A 27,063-nucleotide genomic window follows, 5' to 3' on the forward strand; every position below is an offset into this window, starting at 1 on the left:
AGCTTTGGATTTGGCCCTACTTCTGTGTATAGGTCGCCGGAGGGCGTCTGTTCTTCTCTCAGACAGGACGGGGTTAAAGGAGCAGCTGATTCGGTGGCTCTGGCTCACTCAGGCCGGGGGGAGGGAGGGGTACGGATACGGGGGCAAGCCTGCGGCGGCAGAGGTCGGCATGACGTTGCACCAGCCTGAGGCACACCGTGCGATCTCCCGGGGAAGTTGTCCGTGGATCACGGGACCCTGACAGTGGCGGGCTGCACAGTCTCCCTGGAGGGGAGGTGTGGAGAGTGACCTGTGCTCACCACACACAGGCTTCTTGGTGGCGGCAGCAGCGGCCTTAGCGTCCCATGCCCATCTCTGGAGTCTGTGCTGATAGCTGCGGCTCCTGCCCATCTCTGGAGCTCCTTTAAGCAGTGCTCTTAATCCCCTCTCCTCGCGCACCAGGAAACAGAGGGAAGAAAAGGTCTCTTGCCTCTTCAGCAGCTCCAGATTTTTCCCGGACTCCCTCCCGGCTAGCTGTGGTGCACTAACCCCTTCAGGCTGTGTTCACACAGCCAACCCCAGTCCTCTCCCTGTGATCCGACCGAAGCCCGAGCCTCAGATCTCAGCCCCCGCCGTACCCAGGGCTGAGCAGACAAGCCTCTCGGGCTGGTGAGTGCCGGTCGGCACCAATCCTCCGTGCGGGAATCTCTCCGCTTTGCCCTCCGCATCCCTGTTGCTGCGCTCTCCTCCATGGCTCTGAAGCTTCCCCCTCTGCCACCTGCAGTCTCCACCCGTGAAGGGGCCTCTAGTGTGTGGGAGTCTTTCCTCCTTCACGGCTCCCTCCCACTGGTGCAGGTCCCGTCCCTATTCTTTTGTCTCTGTTTATTCTTTTTTCTTTTGCCCTACCCAGGTACCTGGACAGTTTCTTGCCTTTGTGGAGGTCTGAGGTCTTCTGCCAGCGTTCAGTGGGTGTTCTATAGGAGCAGTTCCACGTGTAGATATATTTCTGATGTATCTGTGAGGAGAAAGGTGATCTCCGCGTCTTACTCTTCCACCATCTTCCCAGCTCTCTATCTTGTGGATTTCTTGAACCGGCCCGCGGTTCCCAGGACTTTAGTGGCTTTGGCCCCTGGGACCCCTCCAGAGCCGGCAGCCTCAGTGAGGCCGCCCTCTCCTCGGCTCTGGGGTAGTTCCGTGACGACAGAGGGAAGAGACCCCAAGCTGGGAGTTCCAGCTCTATGGACCAGGTTTGTTTTAATTACATGAAACAAAACATGTGAATGTATTTCATGTATGCTTAAGTTGTAATCGAGTTATAATCACTTGGACATGAAGTGACGCCCACCTTCAAACCCAAGGTATATTCTAAGCCCATCTCTCTCATTAAAAGGGGAGAAGGTCATTGCAGGTGGCACAGGATGGGGCGGGGGACCTTGCCAGTGTCTGTCTTTGGCCCAAATGGTGAGTTTGGGTTTGAGGACCTCTCTGGAAGGGTTTCATGACCAGATCGTCCTGGAGATGTTATCACAGGTTTTGGTCTTTGAAATATTTCTCTTGTTGGACCATGACTTTCATTCCCATTGTCTTTGGGACTCATTTGCAGGTTGTTCACAGGGTCTTACAGAGTAATTATTTTCCAGTGGCTCACCTCCCTAGAGAGCTTATGCTCACCTCCTACCATTCTTTTCTGGAATCTGCTTTTTTGCATGAGCAATAGTGATATTTTCAAAAGGTTCCTTATTGGTTTGTATTTTTTTCATAATGTGATAAGATTTTAATCCCTTTTTGTATTTTTGTGGTGACGTTTTTGAGCTTCTACTAAATCCATTGTTGATCCCCTGCTATTATTGTCCATTTATGGAATTTGCCAAAAAAAAAAAAGGTCATTGTAGGCTCTCCTGAGACTTCAAACAAAGTTGGCTCAGGTCTGTGAGCCAACAGACACCGAATCTTATCCTATCCATCTGCAGCTTTCCAATGAGAGGTCTTCCAGGTTTAAGGTGAAGCTTTGTTGTTTTTGGCTCTAATGTGATCAAATATGTCTGAGCTCTAGGCACTTCCCCCTGAAGACTCATTTTCTCGTGTCCTCTCATATTTGTCCATGAGTGAGAGACCTCATTTAGTTCACTTACTGATGTTTCCATCCTTTCTTCTCCACATCTTTTTGATTAGGGAGTGTCACTAAGTAGTTGTCATCCAAGGTCCAAGGTGTGGCCAGGGGAACAAGGCACACTGAAGAGGGCATGGACCTGCTGTGTTGAGCTTCACATTGAGGCGCCGCCTGCTGCCCTACTTGTCCCCATGGCTTCTCATCTTCTTGAAGCAGCCGTTCTCACCCTGGCTACCCAGGCCTCCCGGCACCCTGGTCACCCCAGGTGGACTCAACAGCAGATTCACATTTGTAGGGTGTTGGGAAGAAATATGTCAGAAGAAGTGTAAAGGCTAGAGACAGTCTCTGTGCCCAGACTTCTCTCTGCCTTGTTCCTGGGTCTGGCATGAGCCTTTTATCTCCTCTTAATGACTGCCTGGCCACAGCCAGCTCCTGCTCTGATTGGGTGTCACTGAGACCTTTGCACCCATTCCTCCCTCTGTGACTCATCCACAGACATCTCCCTGGATCTGCTTGCTCTCTAAGTCCGTGCCGCCGAGTGAAACATCCAGACAATGTTCCTTGTTTCTTCCACCTGGGCCTGTCTCTCACTCCATCCCACCTGCCCACTGTTTCCTATAGAGTCAGGAAATGTCCCATGCTTTAGAAGTAAAAAAAAAATTGGGCTCAGAGAGGATGGCCTTCTCAAGATCACTTGGAGTTAGTGCGGTAAGCCCTTGAAACCAGGGCTTAATAACACAGGGGGCTTTCTCCCAGGGATTCCTAATGTCCAAGAGTACTCCCAGTGAGCTGGGATGAGCAGGGGGCTTGAGGGGGGCTGTCTAACCCTGCTGCCTCTTCCATTACTGCCATGTCCCCTCTCATCCTGGTCCATGCTGAATGTCCAGATATGAGCAACAGAATCAAGGGAGAATGGAGACTTGAGGTTACAGGGAAGACCCGGGGTGGTGGCACTGGAGTCAGAACAGGGGCTGCGGGCTCTGAGTTCTGGGGCTTCAAACCTTGGGAACAGAGCAGCAGTGCCCAGGAGAACCAAGTTTATACCGGGAAAGAAGAATATAGGCATGGTTTGGAGAATCCCGATGTTCTTGTGGCCTGGGCATGCAGAGCTAGGACTGGCTGAAGGAAAGACAGGGAGCTAGAAGGTTGTCTGAGAGCAAGGCAGACACCTGGATCAGTGTGGGGTCTCCCAGGCATGATGGCCCAAACACTGCTGCAGGGATAATGCCAAGGGGACTCACACATGGGGTGGGGGTAGGAAAGGTGCATTTTATCATTTTCCAAAACCCAGTGACAAATTCCCATGCTTTTAAGATGCAAATAGCTCTACATGGCACACAAAGAACTTCCTCTTTTCCCCCAACTGTCTGCTCTTAGACTAAAGTATTGTTAGTAATTTGATCTTTTCCTATTTTTAAAAAATCTCCTTCGGCTCTCTTTTCATCTCATCCTTTACTCCTAATATTTCTTCCCTAGTCTCAAGTATCTCTACATTTGCATCTTTTAGTATTAATTGCTTTATAAACTCTGTAATTTGAAAGTAGTTGGTTATGTTTTCTTGCCTTGTGGCAACATTTTTTTAAAAAATGATTTTCCTGTCCTTCTTTTTCAGGTCTCATTAAATTTTGTGCTCAACCTTTCGTGATAACTTGTATTTGAATGAGTTGAGTTTACCTGTACTAAATTTTTTAAAAATTTAATGTGGGCTGTGTCTCAGTTTCTAATATACTTCATTGTAATTCAAGGTTTTGTGTGTGGTTTCCATGTGAAGGAAAATGAAATATATAGTATATATAAGAGGTCTTATAATATATATAGTAAGCTACAGTGACTAATAAGTCAAACTGTGTGCCCACCTCTCAGATTAAGAAAGAAACCACCATTATCCTTGAGATCCTCTGTGCCCGCACACATCATAACTCCCTCCCATGTAGGGTAACCACTATCTAGAATTTTATGTTTATTAATTATTTGCTTTGCTTTGTAGCTTTGCTATTTTGGTATATATATATATTTTTGGTATATTCACAGAATTCATTAACTTTGTTTGCATGTCCTAGAACATTACATATCAATGATTTTAGTCTATATGTCTGTCTTAGGTAGTTATTGTTCAATAATGCTGCATAACAAATCATCCCAAGTCCCAGTGGGATGCCACAATGAACAAAGTAAATTTATTTCATGGCTGTGTAACTGAGAGGTCAGGGGTCTCAGCTGGGCTGGGGTTCAGGATCCAGGCTGTGTCCAAAGCTGGTCCACATGTCTCTGATCTATTTGAATCTATGGCTCCTCAAGGCAAGCTCTTTGGGTGACACAATAGAACAAGACCAAACATGCAAGGTCATTTTAACTTGTGTATGTGTCCTGTCCACTAATCACATTGACCAAAGCAAGACATATTGCATAATAAAAAGTCAAATAATGTCAAAATTACATTGAGGAATTATGCCATATTAGAATATGTAGATGTATTTGTTCCTTTTCATTAATGTATTGCTGTCTTAACATTTCAGTAGTTTCTAGATTTTGCTAATGAAGATAATGCTGTTTTGAACAATCTTGCAAATGTATCCAAATGTGTCCGAATAAGACAGGTGTGCATGAATTGCTATGGATTATGTGACTTTTTAGCAAAACTATCTAAAAATTTGAAGTAAAATAAGAAGATGATTGTGTGACATTTAATTAAGCCTCTTCATAGGTCATCTGACTCTCATGGAATGAAACTTTGTTGACTTACTTTTGCAGTTGATTAGGGCTCTAATGTTAAAGGTGAACTTTGTAGAAAATTGGTTAGGAGTATTGATTTTTAAAATATTTAATAAAGGAGATAATAACACAAAGCATTAAAATATTATTGCCTTGTAGGCCAGTAATCAATTTGGTATAGAAGTTAGCAATTTTATTTCAGCAGTTCTTTTCCAATAGATTATATAAATAATAGTTCTCTTGTCCTTGTTGAATTAATTTTGCATTACGCTGCTTCCTTCATTAATGGGTTAAATAACATTATGACATATACTTTCCATTTTTTTTATATGAGAATTGTTTTTAGCAATTTGAGAATGACGCTTTATATATCTAGGAACAGAATTGCTGGTTCACAAGAAAGATCCACATTTAACTTTACACCCCCAACCCCAGAGTAACAGACCTTGCTAATAGTGACAGACAGCTGTAGGCCTGTTCACAAGAATAAGCTGACTCCCTTTTCTCCATCAAACAAACTACTTCCCACAAATATCACTTGTCTCTGGAGCCACATGGGGCTCTCTCTCCTCTGCTGCTGGGTGTCAAGTAGAGGGAAGTACCTACAGGACCTGTGTACCCCATGCCCCATCTTACAAGGAAGCGGTTTGGTTTAACAGCATGGGATGCCTCCCTTGTCTTGGAGGGATACACCTTGCAAGCTCCTGCATCCTTGAGCATCTTCAGTGCTCAGTTCTACAGTTTTGGCTCCTCTTCCACTTATTCTGTGGTTCAGAATTTCCGTTTGAAAATGGACAAGTAGGTGGATCAGAGCCCTTGGCTGGTATCTTCAGTGACAAGGCACAGAGTCACACCTGTGGGCTGGCTGTTTTTTGGGGTGGGGTGGGGCGAATGGAAGAGGTTTCTGATTCACTTGTGTGCTTTCTAACATTCCCCAGACCATTTGCTATAGGCTGCTGCATTCCTCTCCACTCCCGTGCCCGAAGACCTGCCCTGTGTTCTTCCTTAGATTTTTAGTTCACTTCTATTCCATCTTGTCTTATCCTGTTCTTTTCCCATTCTCTTCTATCCAAGACACATCAGCAAATATTTAGAGGCCATTATCCAAACTCCAGATGTGAGTGAGCTCTGAGTCCTGCCCTCAGCAACCTCCCACTCCCTGGAGGTGATGTGGCCTTCCCTTCCTACTCCATGCCTCCAACCCAACCCATATCCAGCCTTCCCGCAGTCTCAGCTCCACTGGGCCCTCACCAGCTCAAACACCATCCATGGCTTCCTTGCCTTTAGTCAGAGTATAAGCCAGCTCTAAACTTCTTGCTGCTGGCAAAGGACGCTTGAAGCCAGAAGTTTGATCAATAAGATCATGATTCCTAATCTCCATCTGGTCACTAATCCTTCTGCCCTTAGTCCCCTCCCACCTACATGGCCGTACTGACTCTCTAAGCACTGAATATTATGCCAACTTGTATCCAAGGATCTGTGCAGAAAATGGAACTAGAGATGTGATAGTAGGAAAGAGGATTCTTTAGTAGTTCTCATTCTTTTCTTGGTTGAAAATGTAGGACATTCCAGCTTGGATTTTGATCACTTAGCAAACATCCAGGTACCATTCCTCTTATAGCTGGTATGGTGTTCAAGTTGGCATAATAATATCAAGTTCACTAAAATATTAAGAAGATATATATTTTTAAAAACATTAAAAATATAAAGTGGAGTCTTCCTCTATCTTGGCTGCTCAATGGTGGCATAAAAGAGACTTTGGATTAATGTATAGATTTAGAATCGTAGACTAGGATCCTTACCTACACACTAATGGCTCCCAGATTTCTAGTTCCACCCCTGACTACTCTCCTGATCCTACTTGAGCCAACTGCCTACTTGAGGTCTCCACTTGGTTGTCAAATATGCATCTCACATTTTTCAGTCTATCCTTCATCAAGTTACTAGATGTCAATGGACATCAGTTTTCTCATTCAAAAATGAGACCCACAGAACCACCTACATCATAGGGTTACAGGGACAAATAAGGAAATGCCTGTAACATACTTACAAAGGGGCTAAGCACATAATAAATGTTTATGACAGTCTGGGTCCAATCAGACAGAAACCACAGAGTGATTTAAATAAGGGAAGTTTAATATAGGAACTTCCTTTATTTAATAAGGGAAGAGAGAATAATTAAGCTATGATAAACGATAAGATGAAAGAAAACTCTATAGGGTAGAGTTGAGGGACTGTACCCAAGGAAGGACACACCCACACCAGTGACCAGTTACTGTCAGAACCAGCATGAGAAGTCCCTTCCTCCTGTAATGCTCATCCAGCACCCTCTATTAATACACCTAACATTGTGCTTCCTGTATGATAATTGCTTAAAGGAATCCCAACCACTATCACACAGCAGGTATGGAAGTGTGAATTAGGAACTGAGAGGCAATATATTGAAAACTGGCCAAAGGCTCAATAAATATTCACTTTCTGATGTGGGATTTTAATTTTAAGGGGAAGGACAATATCTTATTCTCTATCTCTGCCAATGAATTATAGCTGCCTTCATATTGCCACTCCTGGCCCACAACTGAGTACTGGCTCAAAGCTTCCAGGTACTTAGGAGTCTGCCAGTTGAGCATCAACAAGGATAGAGCTCAAATCCATCACAGCTGATGGCAACAATGCAAAGTGAGAGTCAGAAGCCCCCTCAGACACAACTGAGTAGAAAAAGACATGGAACTTTAAGGTCACAAGGCAAGAAGAGGTCCACAACACCAGAGCTTCCAGAATGTTCTAGTTGTGGTCAACAAGCCACCTCCTACTTCTACTCCTATGTGGCCTTAGGTGGATGGACAGGCCTTTGACCTGGCCCAGAGCAACCTCATTATTTTGTAGAGCAAATGACATTCAAAATATTTTATTAACTCTGATGACAGTCCATTTAGGACTTATTTATGCAATTATCAATTTTATTTACTGGGGTTTATTTGAAATATCAACTTTTATTCATTTATGATTTATTTAGAAAATATTTTATTACCTCCCACCCTTAAGATACCATCTCTGGAGTTATGGGTATAACAATAAAAATAGACAACAGACTTGCCCAGTAAGCAACAGAGATTTTCCCTTCTTAAAAAGAATTGGCTGGGCTTCCCTGGTGGCGCAGTGGTTGAGAGTCCGCCTGCTGATGCAGGAGACACGGGTTCGTGCCCCGGTCCGGGAGGATCCCACATGCCGTGGAGCGGCTGGGCCCGTGAGCCATGGCCACTGGGCCTGCGCGTCCGGAGCCTGTGCTCTGCAACGGGAGAGGCCACGACAGTGAGAGGCCCATGTACCACAAAAATTAAAAAAAAAAAAAAAGAATTGGCTATTTTCACCTTAATACATGCACAATATAAAGAATAAATCATCATTGACCCATCAGCAAATACTCAGGGTGTAACACTCCATGCTGCTGGAAGTGACATAGAGATAATGTTTTGTTCTTGTCCTTAAGGATTCACAACCATCCTGAGAAGGTAAGAAGAGAGACATAATGCATGGGCAGAAAAAACGATATGTTCTCAGTAGTGACATAATATTTTTAATCTGAGACTAGAAAAGATGAGGTCACAAAAGAATGAAATGTAAGTTTTTCCAAAACATAACTACAACCCTAATTTACATCTGAAATAATTCCACAATTTTATGCTGGGTGTCTGGGTTGTGCTCTACACCATACTGAGAAGCTGATCTGAGCCAGGCCCTGTAGAGAGGGAAACCAGAGAGAAAGACTCTCACCATGCCTTTTAGCACTTCTTTACCTCTTGTCCTTAAAATTAAAGTTCCCGAATTACTCACAAGTGAGAGGACCTTATAACAAGCTTCTTTCATGTCTTCAGCTGAAATATAGTGGCTTCAGTATAAAACCATCACTTCTATTAAATTTCATAGTGTTGAAAAGTATAGTTAGAGCAAACCCCACTTATGTGTGCTTCTACTAAATTGGATTTTTTGGGTATCAGAAGTCTATTTTCTCAATTTGAAACAAATGAGGTACCATGAAATAAAACTTATTGAGAAATAATATGGGTCTTTCCCATACTGGAGAGTGAGAAAAACTGTTCCAAGTCTTCTAGTATGAGCCTAAACAGACAGCGGCTTAGAATAGTGATGTGGCTACAGGGCAAAACTCAAAGAGAGTGAAAGAATGTAAATTACAGTCAGACAGTGCAGAGAGTGGAAAAATGAGAGCCACAATCTGATCCCCCTCCTTTTTTTCTCCTTATTCTAAAGGAAGAAGAATTTCATACTTTTCAAGAAAATAAAGCAAGTCAACAATTCCAACTTTCCAAGATTGAGATGTATCTTATCAGTGTTTTACCATAAGGAATGTCAGTTCTTAAGAAAATCAGCAGGACTTTCTGGTGACTCAGTGGTTAAGAATCTGCCTGCCAATGCAGGGGACATGGGTTTGAGCCCTGGTCCAGGAAGATCCCACATGCCACGAGCAACTAAGCCCACAACTCAGTAGCTGTGCGCCACAAGTGCTGAGCCTGTGCTCTAGAGCCTGCAAGTCACAAACCCATGCCTAGAGCCTGTGCTACGCAACAAGAGAAGCCACAGCAATGAGAAGCCTGTGCACCACAATGAAGAGTAGACCCCGTTCACTGCAACTAGAGAAAGCCCACTCGCAGCAATGAAGATCCAACGCAGCCATAAATTAATTAATTAATTAAAAAAAAGAAAATCAGCAATATAAGTGAAAATTAGTCTCACTTAATCCTCTATGAAAAGGTATACACACAGAAAACTGGGTTAAGTGTCAAGACTGTGGTCAATAAATTGTTGCAACAAATGACCAATGCAGCAATCATTCATGGGCCTAAGGGTTCACAGAATAAGGGGTAGCCAGCGCTTTCCCCCCACCCTCCAGATAGACAGTGTAGGAGAAGACTTCTGTAGAAGTCTTCTGTGGAAAGCTCACAGTGGAGAAAATGCCTTCTGAGCGGGCTGGAAAAGAGGAAAGAGGTACAGAGTTGCTATTTTCTGAAACAAAGCCCCTTAGATATTTGACACACCATTCGTTGGTTCCAAGTGAATGTAAAACTGATTTTTAAAAAATTAAATATAAAAGAACCTCTTTCTTGACTATCACTCAGCTCAGGCCCCACCTTCCTGCTCCCTTTTAAGACTATCCCACCAGCAAGGACTTCTAGTTCTTCCTAGAACTGGAGCTTCCCAGAACTGCAGTGGGTGTTCTCTTGGCTTGTCTTAGCTTTGGACTCTGGACGCCTAGGAACCTCTGGGCTCTCTCAACCTCACTTTCTTCTGCAGTTTCCAGTTTCCATACCTGAGACCCTGTGGCGCACCTCCCACTGCTGGAATAAAATTGACTGCGCTCTGAATCCACCCGGGGATTTGCACCAAGCCACGGCACCAGGCCAGCTCTCTTCCAGAGTGTGGGAGGATCCCAAACCCAACTCCCCGCCAGGAGAATTCTTTGTTGACTGGCTTTGTTTTGAAGACTCCCAAAAGCTCTGCCGAGCTTTCCTTTGACTGACCTGGGGACTGGGGCACTCCCGCTGTCTTCCCTTCTGTGCCTGTTGGGGATGGGACTCTCATCGTGCTTTGACAGCTCTCCTAGCCTTTTGCAGCTCCCATATCATTTTCTTTTCATACAGTTGTGTCCTCTAATCAAAATCCTTGCAAGTTTAGTCTGTTCTTGGCATCTGCTTCTCACAGGAGCTGGAGAACAGAGACCCCCCCAACCCCCCAACCCCTTGTTCTCTCACCAGTGCTGCCCAGTGTCTTGGTTGAGAGTCACCAACCACAGAGCCACATCTCTCCCCTTTCCAAGACCAGGCCCCCACATTAGGGCTGTACTTCTCCACCTTCCTGCACATAACAGCTACATGTCTGGACTATCACTCTTGAGGACAAAATAAGATTTGGGGTGACCAGCGTCTTGGCAGTGGTGGACCAGGCAATGGAGGCTTGTTTTCCATCACTATGGAAACCACAGGCATTCAGCTTTTGGAAGGCGTTTTAAAATGGCAGGAAAATACCACCAAAAGCAATCTACAGATTCAATGAAATTTCCTATCAAAATACTGATAGCATTTTTCACAGAACTAGAACAAATAATTTTAAAATTTGTATGGAAACACAAAAGACCTTGAATTGCCAAAACAATCTTAAGAAGAACAGAGCTGGAGGTATCACACTCCCTGACTTCAGACTCTACTACAAAGCTACAGTAATCAAAATAGTAAAATATGGGCACAAAAACAGACACATAGATCAATGGAACAGAATAGAGAGCTCTGATAAGCCCAATTTATTGTCAATTAATCTATGACAAAGGAGGCAAGAATATATAATGGAGAAAAGATAGTTTCTTCAAGTGGCACTGGAAAAACTGGACAGTTAAATGTAAAAGAATGAAATTAGAACATTCTCTAACACCATATACAAATATAAACTCAAAATGGATTAAAGATCTAACTGTAAGATGGGACAATAAAACCCCTAGAGGAAAACATAGGCAGAACACTGTTTGCAATAAATCGTAGCAATATTTTTTTGGATCTGCCTCCTAAGGCAAGGGAAACAAAAGCAAAAATAAACAAATGGGACATAATTAAACAAAATATTTTACACAGCAAAGGAAACCATCAACAAAACAAAAAGACAACCTACTGAATGGGAAAAAATATTTGAAAATGATATGACTGTTAAGGGGTTAATATCCAAAATATATAAACAGTTCATACAACTCAACATCAAAAAAGCAAACACCCAATTAAAAATGGTCAGAAGACGTGAATAGACATTTTTCCAAAGAAGACATACATATGGCCAACAGTCACATGAAAAGATGTTCAACATTACTAATCATCAGAGAAATGCAAATTAAAACCACAGTGAGATATCACCTCACACATGTCAGAAGGGCTATGATCAAAAAGAACACAAATAACAAAAGTTGGGAAGGATGTGGAGAAAAAGGAACCCTTGTACACTTTTGGTGGGAATGTAAATTGGTGCAGCCACTATGGAAAACAGTATGGAGGTTTCTCAAAAAACTAAAAGAAGAACTACCACAGATCTGGCAATTGCACTCCTGGGTATATATATCCTTAAAAAACTGAAAACACTAATTTGAAAAGATACATGCACCCCAATGTTCATAACAGCAGTATTTACAATTGCCAAGATATAAAAGCAACCTAAGTACCATCAACAGATGAATGGATAAAGAAGATGGGAGATATATATATATATCAAAGTCAGACAGAGAAAGACAAATATTGTATGATATCATTTATATGTGGAATCTAAAAAATAAAACAAACTAGTGAATATAACAAAAAAGAAACAGACTCAGAGATACAGAGAACAAACTAGTGGTTACCAGTGGGGAGAAGAAAGGGAGGAGGGGCAACATAGGAGTAGAGGATTAAGAGTTATAAACTATTATGTATAAAATAAGCTACAAGGATATATTGTACAACACAGGGAATATAACCAATATTTTACAATAACTATAAATGGAGTATAATCTTTAAAAATTGTAAGTCACTACATTGTACACCTGAGACTTCTATAACATTGTGAAATAAATATACTTCAACAAATAAGAAAGAGAGGAGGAGAGAAGAGAAGGAGAGAAAGAGAAAGAAAGAAAGAAAAAGAAAGAAAAAGAAAGAAAGAAAGAAAGAAAGAAAGAAAGAAAGAAAGAAAGAAAGAAAGAAAGAAAGAAAGAAAGAAAGAAAGAAAGAAAGAAAGAAAGAAAGAAAAAGAAAAGAAAGGAAAACTGCCAGCCAGACACTCAAGGGGTAGAATCAGAAGAGAGGGGGCAGGGTAAATTTTCCACCCCACCCCCAGTGTTGCTGGGCAGCCCTAGTGCTGGGTTCTTCAGCTGTCCATCATCCTGGAGGCAGCTGGTCCAAGTGGTGTCCTGACTCTCTGAGAGCTCTGGGTTCAAGGGCTTGTGGGCTTCAACATGATGGTGTGAAGTGAGAATGTCATGATTTTTGAGCCCCAATCATTTTTCTTCGGCTCACTTGACATATCCAGACACTGGACAGATGGAGGTGGGATGGGGTGAGAGCAAGGCAAGAGCTAGAAGAAAGGATTGTGACTGGTTGGGTCCCTCTGGGGCAGTGACTAGAAGCATTTCACAGTTAGGAATGGGGGGCTGGGCTGTAGGGATGTCATGAGGGTCCCATTGTGACACACTCCTTGCCCAGTGGAGTGGGGATTGGCTAAGAAAATGGAGGGGAGGAGGATAAATCAGAGGTTGGTTGCTAGGACCTGAGCCCAACAGGGAGACGGGCTCAGAGAGATGGAGCTTCTGACCTCTTTGACCCCTTCACACCTCCTCTAACGAGAGCTCAGACTTCCTCCACTCTCTCTCTCCTCAGTAGGGCTCAGGACAGGAGCCTGCTGACACTTCTGAGCCCAGCAGAAGCAGATCACTGTCTTCTCTCACTGCAGGTTGGTGGCAGGGTGGGGCTGGCTGTACCATGTTAATGAGACCTGCCGAGAGGAGCCCAATGCAGGAGCTGCATTGAGGATGCCCCAGCCATCTCACGTCCTCTCCCTGTTTCCACTTGTAGCCCACCCACCTCCAGCTTCTCTCCTTGTTTAGGTCCTGCTCTTAGATTTCCTTAAAACACCCCCTGCCTCCAGGCTCCCCTTTGACTTTCCTGGTGATCTGTCCCTGCATGTCCGTGCCTGCCTGGGGTCATCAGGCCTGCTTCAAAATGAGAGAAACCTGGTGGAGATGGTTCCTTGAATGTCCTGGACCACAGTGCCGGTGAGAAATGCACCCTATCAGAGCAAAAATGAATAGTCTTATAATAGAGTCATTTTGAAGATGGGGCTCAGAGTACACATGTTCCTTAAATTCAGTCTATGAGAACCCCACAAAAATCATACTCTTTGCAAATTCTAGCAGACAGTTTGCTGCAGTTTGAGAGAGAGGCCTCAAAATCATGACCACATCTCCTGGCCCCCAAAACAGCTTCCAAGATTGCACCACAGCTCTTCAGTTGGCAGGATGGCAGGTTTATGGGCTTCTTCTACCTGGAGAGCTTCACTTTCATCACTGGGGCCCACCTGGGGAATCCCCAAGAACTGCTGTGCAAAGGTACAGTCAAATGCCCACTCTGCACCTCTGAAATCATTCATGAACAAAACATGTATAAATTGACCTGTCTTCTGTGTGTGGCTTCTTATGTGGCAGATATTGAAGATAAAAGGCAAAAGTAACACTCTGTTCCTTTCCTTTAGGAGCTCGCTGTTCATTGGATGAGCCAGAGAAGGAAACAATAATTGACTCTAATCAGAGACAGAGTGTGGCCACAGTGGGGGAGAGGAGTGAGCACACAGGTAGTGAGTCCAGAGAAGAGGGCTGGCACAGACCACTGAAATCAGTGCAGTCTTCCTGGGAGAGAAGTGAGCTTTGGAGGAAGAATGAGATTTTTAAGGGGGGGGTGGGAAGAAGAGCGTTCCAGGGAGAGGTATTGTGTGGCCAATGCCCTTCTTTCTTGGTCCCCTTCATCTCTGCAGCCATTCCCTTCTCAACTCTCTCCTTGCTCAGCACAGCCACAGTGACTCTTCCAATCACAATGCTCAAAACTCCCACTTCTACAAAGAACATCATGGTTGGTGACTCTGCTTCTTCTGACTCAACCTCCCTTCTCTGCTCTTTCCTGTCTCTTGTGTTCTTCCCACCTACCCAACCTCCACACTCCCAAGAGAGCAGATAGAAAATTACACTCTTGAATCCCACCTTTGCTTGTGTATGACTTGAATATTTTCTGAGTCAACATGGTGAACATATTTCTCAAAATTTGCTAGGAGAGATTAAGTCTAAAGCAGACTCTGCCCCTTAGAATGTAAATTCACCTACAAGGAGAAAGGAAAGGGACAACTGCCCAAGCTTTTGGCTGCTGAGTGTCCTTATTCACCCTTCAACACATGTTAGAACTTACATAAAACAATGTAACTGTGTATTTCCACCAAACAAAATACAGCTTTCTTCTGTATATCTGAAGACATTTTCACCCTCTCTCCAAAATAAGGAAATGCACAGTTCCAACAGTCATTATATACATTGCTGACTATATTAATTATTCTTCAGAATTCATCATGGTTCCACTGAATATTCTGTTACCTGAAAACAAAATTATAAAATTAAATTCCAAGCGAGAGCAATTTTGAGAAAGAAAAAACAGAGCTGGAGGAGTCAGACTCCCTGACTTCAGACTATACTACAAAGGTACAGTCAACAAAACAGTATGGTACCGGCACAAAAACAGAAATATAGATTAATGGAACAGGATAGAAAGCCCAGAAATAAACCCATGCACCTATGGTCAATGAATCTACTACAAAGGAGGCAAGACTATACAATGGAGAAAAGACAGTCTTTTCAATAAATGGTGCTGGGAAAACTGGACAGCTACATGTAAAAAAATTAAATTAGAACATTCTTTAACACCATGCACAAAAATAAACTCAAAATCAATTAAAGACGTAAATGTAAGACTGGATACTATAAAACTCTTAGAGAAAAGTATAGGCAGAACTCTCTCTAACATAAATTGCAGCAATATCTTTTTTGATCCATCTTCTAGCATAATGGAAATAAAAACAAATGGGACCTAATTAAACTCAAAAGCTTTTTCACAGCAAAGGAAACCATAAACAAATCTAAAAGACAACCCAAAGAATGGGAGAAAATATTTGCAAACCATGCGACTGACAAGGGATTAATCTTCAATATTTACAAACAGCTCATGTGGCTCAATATCAAAAAAACCAAACAACCCGACCAAAAAATGGGCAGAAGACTGAAACAGACATTTGTCCAAAGAAGACATACTGATGGCCAACAGGCACATGAAAAGATGCTCAACATCACTAATTATTAGAGAAAGGAAAATCAAAATTACAATGAGATATCACCTCACACCAATCAGAAAGGCCATCATCAGAAAGTCTACAAACAATAAATGCTGGAAAGGATGTGGAGAAAAGGGAACCTCCTACACTTCTGGTGGAAATGTGCATTGGTTCAGCCACTATGGAGAACAGTATTGAGGTTCCTTAAGAAACTAAAAATAGAGCTACTGTATGATCCAGTAATCCCACTCCTGAGCATAAATCTGGAGAAAAACACAGTTCGAAAAGACATGCATCCCAATGTTCATTACAGTACTGTTTACAATATCCAAGACATAGAAGCAACCTAAATGTCTGTCGATAGATCAATGGATAAAGAAGATGTGGTACATATATACAATGGAATATTACTCACCCATAAAAAAGAATGAAATAATGCCATTTGCAGCAACATGGATGGACCTGGAGATTATCATACTAAGTAAGTCAGAGAAATACAAATATATGATATTGCTTATATGTGGAATCTTAAAAACAATGATACAAATGAACTTATTTATAAAACAGAAACAGACTCACAGACTTAGAGAACGAATTTATGGTTACCATGGGGGGAAAGGTTGGGGGGGAGGGATAGATTGGGAGTTTGGGATTGACATGTACACGCTGCTATATTTAAAATAGATAACCAACAAGGGCCTACTGTATAGCACAGGGAACTCTGCTCAATTCTCTGTAATAACCTAAATGAGAAAGGAATTTGAAAAAGAATCGATACATGTATATGTATAACTGAATCACTCTGCTGTACACCTAAATCTAACACAAAGTTGTTAATCAGCTATACACCAATATAAAATTTAAAAAAAAATTTTAATTAAAAATTAAAAAAAGAAAAAAATTAAATCTAATAATTTGTATATATGTAAGACAGTGGTAGGAGAGAAAAGATCAAAATGGTGAATATGCACTAATAACACATACATATTACAAGCAAAGAAAAAAATATGCAAAGCTACTGTCATACTTGTTCCTGTAATTTGTCAGGGAGCCCTGATTAAAATCTGTAGCTTCTTTCTTTCACTGCTTATTCTGTATTTCCCCTGCCCTCACTCCAAACCTCAATTAGTCTCAGTTCTGTATCAAGTGGAGTGATCCAAAACTATATTTCCAAAGGGTCTGGGTCCTCAATCCTGCCACCTTTTAGTTGTAGTAGTTTTCCATTAATCTTTATAGTTGAGCATGGAAGCACAAAGAGGCACTCCAAGAATCCCCTGGGTTCCTAACATAGCCCTCATTGTCCCCACTGGGTAGCAGCAACCTCCCTTACCCCTTGGAAATCAGGATCAATCACACTGGACAGTACTCTCTTTTTGTTGGTTCAATGGAATAAAGAGTGTAAAATATTCAGATAGAAGTCTTATAATTGCTATGTCCTCTGATATGAATTCCTTGAGGACTAACCCTCTAAACTATCATAACTCTAATTTGCTGGGACAAAACGCAAAAATTCTGCAAATGGGTTACTAGATGTAATTGTCACAGGAGCCACACCCAATTCTATTCCTCACTCACAGAGCAATGTATTCCGACCATGGGGGAGACAACACCATATGATTGTCTCTGACACAAAGTATATACTGTTTAAACTGTTAAACACAGCCGAACCTCTCCCAACAGATGCCACACTGAATCTAAGCACTTCCGCCTTTCAATTAGGTGAGCCACTTCCAGGTGATGTGGTGCGTGGTAAGAATAGTTAATGTCATGGGCATGAGTCTATTGCTGAACAATCTTTGCTGTGAAATGAGCTCCTTGATTCAATACAACAATGGGTGAATTACCATGAAAGTGCATAAGGCATCCTGTGAGTCCACAGATGCTGCTGCTGGCGGAAGCATTACAGGCAAGGAAGGAAAATCCTTTGTACTTCAGGGTCATCCCTGCAGTGATAATAGCTGGCCACTTTTCTGTATTACCAGCTAATTGTGAAGACCCAGATGTAAACCAGTTTCAAGTGTTTTCCTCAGTCAGTTGGTCATCAGGAACATTTCATGAGGCCATAGGCATGGATTGAAATAGAGCAGACAATGCAACAGGAATTCATGTCAAAGGAGTCTGAGTCCCCTGCTCATGCAACCTACTCAGTTTTTCCCAACTTACTCAAATCAAATCTGATGTCTTATATACCATTTACATTTGATGATAAATTGCTTCTGCACATGCTCAAACTTATGGCCAGGTGTGTTCATGATGGGAAGCTCAAGCCACAGGACTACCCCATGTTCTGGTGTTAGGAGTTCAGTATCTACCAAGGCCCAGTAACAAACCAGAAGCTACTCTCAAAAAGAGAATAGTTATATCCAGAAGTGGATATTTTCTAAAAAACCCCAGAAATCAAGCTGTCATTCTCCTGTTCATGTTTGTGAGAAGCTCCATACATCAACTGTATTTGCCACACTTTGAGTATCGTTGGACCTGCTGGAGCATAAGCACCAGGTTGTAGAGCAGCTTGTACTACAGCCTGGACTTATCACAGAGCCTAATCTTTCTCTGGTTTAACTTGAAACTGGCCTTCTCATGAGCAATTCTGTAGATGAGTCAAGACAGTATACTCACCTGTGATATATGTTGCCTCTCAATTCCAAAAAGGTCTACCAAGAGTTATGTACCTTTGTTCATGGTACGTGGTACAAGGTGTGGAACCTGGTCTTTTGCCACAGACTACTGAAACCATGGAAACTACACTCAGGTGACAGCTCCCTGGATTTTCATTAGCTGTATCTCCCATAATGTGGTTCACATATGTCTTAATAAAGGCATCTAAAGTTCTTCTTCCTGCTCATCAAATCCAATCAGCATAATTTTAATATAGTGAACCAGTGTTATGTTTTGTGGAATGTCATGTCAGTATCTCTATAGACTATATTATGGCAGAGAAAAGAATAGACCTGACCCCATGGTGCTATGAAGGTATGCGGTGACTACTGATAGGTAAAAGCAACTTTCTGGTGGTCCTTGCAAGTTGATATGAAGAAAAAGGCATTAGCTGGGTCATCAACTATGTACAAAGTTCCAGGGGCCATGTTGATTTGCTCCAGGAACATTTTTATTTTTTATTATTTTTAAAAATATTTACTTATTTATTTGGCTGTGCTTGGTCTTAGTTGCAGCATGCAGGATCTTCCTTGTGGCATGTGGGATCTTTAGTTGTAGCATGTGGTTCTTTTTAGTTGTGGCATGTGAACTCTTAGTTGTGGCATGCATGCAGGATCTAGTTCCCCAACCAGGGATTGAACCCGGGCCCCCTGCATTGGGAGCATGGAGTCTTAACCACTGGACCACCAGGGAAGTTCCTCCAGTAAAATTTTTAAATCTGAGCTTGCAATCAAAATTAGAGTTCCTGCCTCAGTTAATAATAACACACAGTCAATCTCCAAAACTCATTTGAGTTGTTCACAGGCCAAACTGTTGAGTTTAAATATGATAGATATCACCATCCCTGCTTCTTTCAAGTCTTGGACTGTGACATTAATCCATGGAGTTCCCTGAGTGATGCTGTTTTTCTTCTGGTTTTCTGTTTTACTTCTTAGTAGGGAGGGGAAGTTGCAGGGTCTTTCATTTGTCAAGCTTACACACCAAAAATGGCAAGGCACAGGCTGGGGTATACCCACTGCTGAGGAGCCAATTCTAGACTGCAGCTAAGCAGTTTTATATTCTGCAACTCTATTCTGAGGGGTGGTGGTGGATGGGACAGTAAGCCTCATACCTCCTCAGAGCCCAAGAGGCAGTGGCAGCCTTCAGGGAACATAGGGAAGTGAGTAGGAAATGGCCCAGAGCAGCTCTCACAGACCTTCCATCATCTTGTGTTCCGGGGGGATCACAAGGTGTTCTGCCAAAAGTCAAATTACCTGTGATTCAAACCTTTTCCTGTGAGGCTTATGTTGTTATATGCAAGGTTGCCAGGGTGCCCAGGTGGAGCCATTCCCTTACATGTCCACACCCTTTGGCCTTTTACATATTCAACCAAGAATTCTTGGTAGCAAAGGCCATCCCAACACAAGCTCTAAGTAACTGATAATGGACAACCACATTGTCCTGGACTTTCTGCTGTCCAGTTACTGTGGTGTGTGTGTGGCTGCCACCACCTCATGCTGCACCTGGGTTTATGACATAGTTAACTGACTTGGCCCAGATGGAGAGTCATACTAGAATTAGACCCTCCTGTCCAGTGTTGCCCAAGACATGAAACAGATTTGGTCTAAGCCTCTATCAGTGCACTTATGCTATAGAATTTAAAAGAATCAGTAGTCAATGAGAAATGTACAAAAACATCAACAATAATATCAGTGTCCACAAAGTCAATTTTGTTCTGTTGTTTCAAGTGGAGGCTATTCCTTTCTGGTATCAGCGGTTATTGGGAGGTTTCTGATGAAGATTCAATGCTGGCCAGCATATTGGAGGGTGGCGGTGGCAGTCTGGGTTAAATTGGCCAAGTTCCCTGTAGACAAATAGCTCAGAGTGAGATTAGGTACCTCCCTTTACCCCTGACATCCCAGGCTCTAAAGTGTTTTCTTCGCATCAACCAGGGTTCTTCCACAGCCAGATAATCAGAATGACCAGTTCCTGCAGCTGTCACTCCATCATGTTTGAAGAATCCTTCCTGTGTCTTACTCACACCATAAACTCAGACTCATCCCGATGTGGCTCAGCAGTATATATACTTTGTATTACTCTTGAAAATTTCTCTCACCCCCTGATGTGTGGTCACAACAGGACCACCTTAGGAGTTGTAGTGGAATATGACAACCTCATATTCCTGGTCATTATTGTAGGCATAATTGCCTCAATTCAACAGATATAGCCAGATGGCAAAAGAAACACCAGATGAGAGTCACCCACCCACCCCCCAGTTCTTTTTTGCTACTCTGAAACTCCAGTAGCCCAGTTTCCCAAGAGGTAAGCATGGGAAGTACAGCAAGAAGGGGTAATTATGCAGTATGGGAAACTAACATGCAGTCTAGGTCTCCTCCATCCCCCAGCATGACCAACATTCTATTTAAATAGGCAGTACTATTTCTAGGAATTGCTACATTTAGACTCCAAAGTGTCTTTATGAAGAGTATGCTCCACTGGGAGCTGAGACTACTTTGTCAGTTATCTTAGTCAGTTTTTCCTTTCAGAGGGGCCCATTCTATCCTTTAAGGGCACCTGCTACCTGGCAGTACAGGTTTGACAAGCATGTGTGTTCCAATGATGTTTATCATCGAAGGATCCTTTCTCTCTGGCATCCACATGGGTCACAAACAGGGGGTTTGGGTCTTGTGCAATGTGCTGCCATAAGGTTTGTCCCCATAGAAAAAGAAACTTTTTCATCCAGTTGTCCAACCACGGTGATTGCCTCAGTTGCCTCAGAGTCAGTGAAAATATAATAAGGTGCACTTGGATGGGTGGGTGGGTGTTTCCAGGCAAGAATCACAGTCTGCAGCTCCCTCCACTGAGCAGAGTTCCCTTTACCATGCAAAGTTTTAAGCATTTTTATTTGGGTATACCCCATCACCCTTTAATTAGCCAGTCTGTCTGTGAACCAGACCCATGTAGCCTCAGGAAACTGGGTGTAACAAAGCCTGGAGGAAGCCGGAGTGACTGGCACAGACCCTGCATCTGAGATAGCCATGTTTGGTCAATGAGTGGGCATTTTTTCATGTACCTGTAAGATGTCATTAATGCCTGGTTTAATTTCCTGGATATACCGTTTTCATTAATAATGGAGGCTTATTTGGCAATACCCACTCTGTTGGTGTTCTTATTTCTGACACATCTCAGGATAAGGATGTCAGGGTGTAGTACCACCTGCTGTTACTTTTTTAGCTTTTCAGTGTCCACTAGACCCCAATAACAAGAACTGACAGTCTCTGAAATGGAGTATACCAGGTGGCAGTGTCAGGCACAGGTACCGCAAAGTGACATTAAAAACATCATTCTCAGGAATTCCCTTGTGATCCGGTGGTTTGGACTCTGCGCTTTCACAGCTGGGGCCTGGGTTCGATCCCCATTTGGGAAACTAAGATCCCACGAGCCAGGCAGCGCGGCCAAAAAAACGAAACAAACAACAAAAGCCATAATTCTCTGTGCCAGCGCTGGGCTGAGGGCCCCTGGGTTCCCCCACTTGTGAGTGGGCAGCCATCAGGTGTGGAGTCCGGCGCCTGTGGTAATGGGTTAAAAAAAAATCCATCTTGAAGAAGAAAGATCTTAAGCAATATAAATTCAGAAGCTTATGAAAAGAGGCCTCCAATCCTAATGTCTTCCAAACGAGATATATCACCTCATATTGCAAATGTTGGCGAAATGAAGCATTACTTGTGTGGCTGCTGTGAGCTTTCAACAACGTAGCAGCCACATTTCCCATTCGGAAAGTCCTCTTTCCAGAGACAGCTGTATGGAATCAAAACCTGGGATGCAGTATTTCATTTGAGGAGGGATGGATTTCGAAACTTTTATCCCAGAATCCTGCCGGAAGCCGTCCAGCATTGCCAACTGTTGCCTGAGCAAAGCTCGGCGAGAAGTTATGGCATAAGGAAGCAAAGCTCCTCTCCTGGTGGGCGGCGGAAAGCATCTCTTCTGATTCTAGGAAAATTCTTGCTAAAAATTGAGGGGGATTTTGGAGGGTTTGGGCCAAGAAGATGGAAGTATTACAAACCAAATCCCCCTCGGTATGAGACCACAACAACCCCTGTAACCACAACAGTAGCTATACCCACTGTAAATAATTTGCTTTGGAAAAAAGTCCCTTGGTCAGGCAACAAAGGAATGTTTCCATTAAAGAGTAGAAGTTTAAAGGAAGAATTAGATGAGCTATGGCCCAAAGAAGGAATAAGGGATATAGAAGGGAAGCAAATAGTGGGGTATTATGTACAGGATGCCCCCAAATGGTGGATTATGTGGTATGCCCCCTCTCCGGTATATTGGAGGAAAAAGAGAGAAGCGGAAGGAACTTACTGTTAATATTTTACGAATGAATTATATGTAACTATGAAAGTTAAAATTGATTGCCTTACGTAGAAAATAGAATTGTATTTGCACAATGTGTTTTGAACAAGGTACTAAGAATACTGGGACACAGGCCAATATATGTTGCTAGCTGAAGTAGAAAAGAATAATTAGCTTTCTAGACCTAAACATCCTGTTTGCGCGAAAAAATCTTAAGACGGAACAACGCTCGCTAATGTTTCTGTGTATAGACGTAGAAATGAGATTATGAGCCCAAATCCTATATAAGAAATAATATGTCAAAAATAAAGCTGTCAGAAGCTTAACAGAAGCTCCTGCACCTACCCCCTTGCCCCGTCTATTTATTTTTCTCGCCGACGCCGTTGCCTCCATCTCAGGGACCCCTGGTTCTGCCGGGGCTGGACCTGGGTAGAATCCTTCTCCCATTAATGCAGAAGACAGCTACGCTGGCACTTACGTTTTGCCTCTATGAGGATTTATCTTCCTTCCCTGTAAGCCTATCAGTTCCCCGGAGTTTGCAACCTTGAGCTCAGCAGCAGTACTTGCGGGGTCAACAGAAGAAATTTCACTCCATTGGAAAGAGTTCAAACATTGCTTCAAGACCACAAGCATGACGACTAATTGACAAACACTTACCAGGCTTTCAAGCACTGAAATGCCATGGAATTAGTATTTATCGAGGTTTGGTGCCCATTCTTTTCTGTAACAGATTCAGCAATGTCTTTTCTTTCTTTTTCTTGGCCTTCGAGGTCCCATTAAGGAGCATCTGTCTCCAATGTAGGTATCATGGAGGTGGGTGGTATGTCCTTCTAGGCCTCTTGGCCGGTGATGAGAGGGAACCAGACAGATCCTTTCTAATATCTGAACAATGTTCTCGGGAAGTGAAACTGGGGTGGGGGGCAGGGTGGGAGGCCGACGGCTGCGTCCACACAGGCCTCCAGGCAGGCGTCGTGGCCCGGTGTCCAAGTCTTGGGGCCGCGTGGGTGAGGTTGAAGGACCGCGTGTGTCTGTGCAGTAGGACTGCCACCCTCTCGGGAGCCTGAGGGCCTTGAAGGCCGGGACCCCTTTCCCCACCCAGGCTCACCGCTGGGAGTGAGCAACTCAGAGAACTGGATGGCAGACCCACTGCAAGGTACTGGAGGCAGGAGCAGCATCCCCCCAACTCCCCCCACCTGTGCTGCAGACTAGTGAAGGGTTGCCAGTGTGTGATCACCAACAGCTGAGTATGGGACAGGCACATTGGCCTGCTAGGAGGTTTTTTTTTTGGGGGGGGGGCGGATTGGGGAGTTTTTTTGTTTGTTTTTGAAGTCTATTAATTTATTGAGTAAAAATGAAATCATTGTCAGACATTAAATTCAGTTTGGTTCAAATTTGGCTGATGTTCATTTGCAGCAGAGATGAATGGAGGTGAAGAGAAGACACAGTGACGCTGGCAAGGGGACACCAAACCAAACCATTCTCTGCTGATTATAAAAGCGAGCATCATGCAGCCAGCATGAGTCAGCTAGAAAAGGAGGACGTGACATTTAATAAGCAAGGATAAAAACCAAAGTAATTGACAACTTTCAAGAAAAGAGAGGCCAGAGGTTTTAGAGGACAAGATGCAGAAGGGGCTCATTGGAGAACAGTGTTGGGTGCAGAGCTGCCAGCTCACTTGGGGAACACAGTGATCATGTCATCGGAACCCTCGGGTGGAGTGACCCACTCCTGGGTATGCTTTTCACAGTAGATCTGATCCTCTACAAAGAAATGGCTTTTCTGTTTCAGGCTGGTGCCACAGTCGCTGCACACATAATACTCAGGGTGGTGGGGATGGTCCCACAGCTTCACAAAACATGCCAGCAATGTCAATGTCACATTTATCACACATGAGCAACTTCTGGGCATTTCCAATCCATGCAGCCACTTTGGTGACTGGAGCCTTAACACTTCTGAATCCTGGAGGCTTGTTGGGATCCCCTTTCTCCTCAGACTCCAGGATTTCCTGCAAAACCAGGAATGAAGAGGACTGTTTCAGAGCCTCATTTAACTCCTGTTTCTCTGAAGAAGACTTCAGAATCTTTGTCAATGATGAGTCCACTTGGAAGCTGAGAATGTTCTAAGGCTCTGCCATTTGTCTCCTGCCCTCTGGCTGCCTTCTTTGACTCCAAGGCATTGTTGAAGTTGGAGATGTTTTCAGAGGAGTAGAGGTCAGCTGGGTTGTTATACTGGTTTGTGATGACCCTCGGGGCAGAGCTGGAGGCAGGTGAGAGGGTAAAGGGCATGGCACTTTTGTTGTGGGTGCTTCCTAAGTGTAAGACCTCTTGGGGTTCAGAGACTAAATTCATCTTGTATGGGTGATGTTTCCCTTCCTCTGTCACCAGAGGGACCAGATTTTCTTTCAGATCTGGCTACTATGAGAGTCATGTTGTCTGTGCGGCCCTTGATTTTGTTCTGAGCTTCCAAGTGCATCATGTTGCTGGTATTTTCCCCATCAATGGCTGTGATTACACACAGAATTAGCTATAGCAGCCTTGCTTCTGGGAGTGACCCAGGGACTAGCGAGAGGCTGCTTGAAACCCTTGCCCCCCACAAGGCGGAAGCTCCAGGGTCCCTGGCCCTGGAGGACTATTTGCAAGGTGGTCATGGCGCAGCAACGGTGGGCGGCAACCCGAGGGGACAGATGGGGCAGGACACAGAGTGATGCACTGTGCTCCCCGGCGACTGTCCTGCTAGGAGGTTTTGAATGCTGAAGAATGGCGATCAGCAGTACAGAGTTTTAAAGCTAGCAGCAGCAGCAGTAACCCAGCCAGCCCAAGAAGAGGTTATGCTGCAGCAGGAGCAGAATTTGAAGCCCTGAGGACCAGTGGTTGCCATCAGCTTGGACTCTGAATCTAGGCTTCAATATCTGGTGTAGAAACACTCTCATCTTGTGCTGAGTATCAGAGGGTACTTTCTTACCAATGAGAGAGTGAAGAAATGGATTTGGCAAACTTCTTCTGAGACAGGCACTTTTGGTGTCATTAATGAGTTTCCTAGTATTGTCTCTTAACCAAAAGGAGCTTTTGTACACTAAATATTGTATGAATTTGTTATATTGGGTGAGGGTCTGAGTTCTTTGAACTGGAAACTTCTTGAAATTAATATCTCCATGCAATTACCATAAACATACCGTAATAAATGGTCTTTGTTATTGGTTCTTAAAAAAAAAAGGAAAAGGAATATCTGCTTACTACTATGAATCACAGGGCTCATTTGGTCATGACTTTGTCTCTGGAGGTCTATTGGGTACCATGTTGGGAATCTTGTTAATGTTGTGAAAACCCCCATGTAGTCTCAGATTGGTGGGAAACTTCAATCTTTCCCCAACGTTTTCCAAAATGTCTGGCTAGAACAGGACAGAAAACTGACAAGTCTTTTCAGAAGTGCCCACCTGAATTACCACTGGTCCCTCATCTCTTGGGGTATAATTAATGTGACTTACGAGTTCTTGTTAAAGATTATATCAAAGAAATCAGTTAAATGACATTTATCAACTGAATAGACCTAAGAAGAATGCAGTTTTGCTTCGTTACTAATTAGCCAAATACAAGTTGGTGTCATAAGAATGGGGTACACGAATTATGGGCATAGCTGCTTTCCTTAAGCACAAACAAATTCAGAATAAAAGACTTCAGTAGGGGAAAAAAACCTATTCTCATACAAATAGATGATGAGCATATGTCAAAGTTTTGTTTAACTGCTTAATTAAGAAAGCAGAAGAGTGACAAAACTAATTTCATGAGGATATGAGAAACTGGGATTTATATAGAGGAAAAATTGCTGAATAGAATACAAAATGTTATTGTGCCAAAGGACAATAAATCTGCAACCTTCAGGGTTATCATCTTTACCAAATACAAAAATCATCACAACTTATCATTTTCCTACAAGTTCACCTCTACCTGTACTAAATTATAGAACTTCATTATAAAATTAATTATTAATAAGTCAACAAAGTTACATCCCTGAGAGAGTTAGATGATCTCCAGGATGCTTAATAAAAACGCTCTTAGAATGTTATTTAAAGCTCATAAAATAATTTTTTTGCTTTATTTCAAAGTTTGGAGTAATTTTGTTATATAGTAGTTTAATATTGAGCAATTCTCACACACCTACCACAGGAGACATGTACAAGCATTCAAAGCAGCATTGTTTGTATTAACAAAACTCAAATATCCATAAAGAGCATCATGGAAACATCATTACAATCATTACAATGAGTACTACCTCAGTTAAGATGAAAAAGTAGTTATTAGTAATGATGAGGATGGACTTACAGTATGTCATACAGAGTGAAGTAAGTCAGAAAGAGAAAAACAAATACCATATGCTAACACATA

At 43.0% G+C, this 27,063-nt stretch overlaps 2 pseudogenes; one reads left to right on the forward strand and one right to left on the reverse strand.

The window, feature by feature from the left end:
* The first annotated feature begins 5,423 nt into the window (after positions 1 to 5,423).
* LOC131741571 (mitochondrial nicotinamide adenine dinucleotide transporter SLC25A51-like) lies at positions 5,424 to 26,207 on the forward strand (annotated as a pseudogene).
* LOC131741106 (PDZ and LIM domain protein 1 pseudogene) lies at positions 24,353 to 25,328 on the reverse strand (annotated as a pseudogene).
* Positions 26,208 to 27,063: the final 856 nt, after the last annotated feature.

The sequence above is a fragment of the Kogia breviceps genome, chromosome 14 (assembly GCF_026419965.1).
Source record: "Kogia breviceps isolate mKogBre1 chromosome 14, mKogBre1 haplotype 1, whole genome shotgun sequence".
NCBI classification, from domain to species: domain Eukaryota; kingdom Metazoa; phylum Chordata; class Mammalia; order Artiodactyla; family Physeteridae; genus Kogia; species Kogia breviceps.